Raw genomic sequence first — 2,773 nt, forward strand, 5'->3', positions numbered from 1 at the left:
CCTGCATTGTGGAGATGTCTACAAACTGTAGGATAGTGCTGCAATTGGCGTGTGGGCTGGACTTTGGACATGGTGGTTGTGCTAATGCTAACTCTCTTTCTGTGTACTGACAAGGTTGCGGGTTTACGCCGGACAGATTATATTTATATAGATAGATTTGAAATGTAACTCATGTCTGTGAAGGAGATTTCTATTGAAAAAGGATATCGGCCTAAAAAAAAAATAAAACAGAACAAATGAACGTGAACTAATTCATTTTTGCAAACTGTGAAATTTTAAAAAGTGAACTATGAACGTGAACTAGCTCCATTTTCATTTGTATGAACTGAACTTTGAACTAGTTTTTTTTTAAGTGTGAACTGAATACATAAGGATGTGAACAAGGTTAAACACTTGATTTTCATTGAAGGGGTCTATAATGAAACTGTCATGGTCTGGAAAACCCTGGAGGCTCCAGGGTTTTGGTTTTTTGGACTTTCTCACTTCCTGTTTTATTTTGTAATAAGGTTTCCTTGTGTGTCTCAGTGTTTTTGCTTCCTGTCTTGGTCCTGTTTCTGTGTGGTGATTGTCTGCTCCGCCCTAATGTGTTTCACCTGTGTTCAATCACCCTTGCCTCTTTTGTCTATATAGTCTTTGTGCTTCCCTTTGTCTGTGTCGCTTTGTCTGTTGATTTCTGGGTTTGTCCTCATTGGTTCATGTCGCCTGTTCATGTCTGGTTAGTCACAGAGCTGTTCACGTCTGGTTGTCCTCAGTCTGTTCATGTCTGCTTTACCCTCGGTCTGTTCATGTTGCCTGTTCCTGTTTCTTGTTTAAGTTCCTGTGTTTCCCTGTGTTTGTCTTGTAAGTAGTTACTTTTGGTTATTGAAATCGTTTCTTTCCGCCAGTGTTGTGTGAAAGCTTTAAGTTCATTAAACATTCTGCACCATCTCCTCTGTGTTGGCTGCATTTGGGTCCTACTTACCCCTCAAACCCTTCATAGCCGTGACAGAAAACTATGTACAACCAATTGTCACAAAGTGAACTTGGGGCTTTTACAGCACAGTTGCCTTCTTGGTAATACAGTCTTGGTTCAAGGGCCCCTCGGACCCCTCGGACCTCTGCTCCTGTGTCTGTAAGTTTAGGTTTGTTAGGATTAGAACCCTAAAAATAATAATTGGTATGTTCAACAGGTCTAACTATCCAACCAACCAACCAACATAATTAATTGTGGCATTGGACCTTCCAGTTAGCAAGATTCCTTCAGAAAACAGAATGACATGTAAATTACTCTCAGCACCCTGGAGTAGATTTATCCAGGGAGGCTGAGCAGTGTGACACCCGCGATAATTGGAGCACACCCTCCCCCTTTTTTTAAAAAATGGGAACCAGCACCCTGGTCTGCTGCCAAACACATCAAATCCAAAATATGAAGAAGCCTTTCTCACTTAGTTACTAGGTTACTGCTAATTTAGCAGGAGAGACTTGTGTTTCTGCGTGTAAAATAATCTGTCAGTGAGGGCAAAGTTTATCTTGTTTTCATCTAATTTCCTGTTCGTTATGTTGTTTTAGTAACACCTCGTTTTATGGGTCTATAATTAAACTTATTATTTCCTACAGAGTATCTTAAAAGTAATAAATTGGAACAAATTACGGGTAAAATAGAAACAAACTTGTGAGGCATTTGCATGCTCCGCTGACCTCTGGGTCACACCAGCAGTTCATTTCAACCAATTAATTAAAAGTGTACCAACTGAACATTGTCTCCTTTTTTCCCTTTACTCAGCAACTGGAGTGTTTGTGTTTCTGTATCTTTTACTCTTCATAATTTTATTTTTGCCATTTTTTTTTATTTACATTTTATAATCATACATTTATATGAATCAGTTCATTTTATTTTAATTTGTACCTATGTATATTGTCTTATTATTATTTGCTTTTCTTACTGGTTTCTCCAATATTGTTTCTTTTTTAGTAGTAAGTATTAAGTTCAACCTAACACTGATACACACTCCTCCTTATGGGAAGCAGTGATTATAGTCTGAACTATCACCATTCCAGTTAACTGGAGACCAAACTTTAATTCTTACTCCATGTAGATCATTAACCCTTGAACATAAAAACGACTCATTGAAATTGTTTGAGAAATTTAAACGTTATTGTGCTTTTCATCCAGAAAATCTGCAGCTCCTCCAGTTTACAGGTCTTGCCCGGTCCAATATGGCGGCGATGTTGACATATGACCCAGCGGCCAGTGCGGCGTCTACATATATATGTCTATGTAATTATTCCTCTTTCCTTCACCCATTTTGTCTTAACATATGAAGTCCAACGTATTTTATATTTGCATGAAGTGATTCTACTACCAGTATCTGAATTGCAAATGGCTTTTCTAAACACTTCTATCAGACATGTACTTGGCTCTTTAACATTTTACACCTTAAGAATCAATATAATGTCGTATTTGCAGATATCAGTAAAAGTCTTGCTTTTCTAGAAGATGTTTCTCTTTAAGATTTTCAAAACTGAGCAATGTTCCTTCTTTAATTATATTGAGCTGTTATTTCTTTACCTGTCCAGTCTGTGAATCTATATCCTGTTTATTCTGTATAAAATCTGAGTGAAAAGAATTATAATATCTCCATCTAGCTCATATTCTTTTATCATAATTTTACACAATTTAAGAGTCTATTTCACCCATGGATTATCAATAGTGTTTATGTAGTTTTGTAAGTTGTTATCAGCTAAGATTGCTTGTTTCTATTGATAAAAATGGGGGGGGGGGGGGGGGGGGGGG

This window comes from Seriola lalandi, unplaced genomic scaffold (genome assembly GCF_002814215.2).
Source record: "Seriola lalandi dorsalis isolate HSWRI2012SDOR001 ecotype SW California unplaced genomic scaffold, Sedor1 jcf7180002054584, whole genome shotgun sequence".
In the NCBI taxonomy this organism is placed as follows: Eukaryota; Metazoa; Chordata; class Actinopteri; order Carangiformes; family Carangidae; genus Seriola; species Seriola lalandi.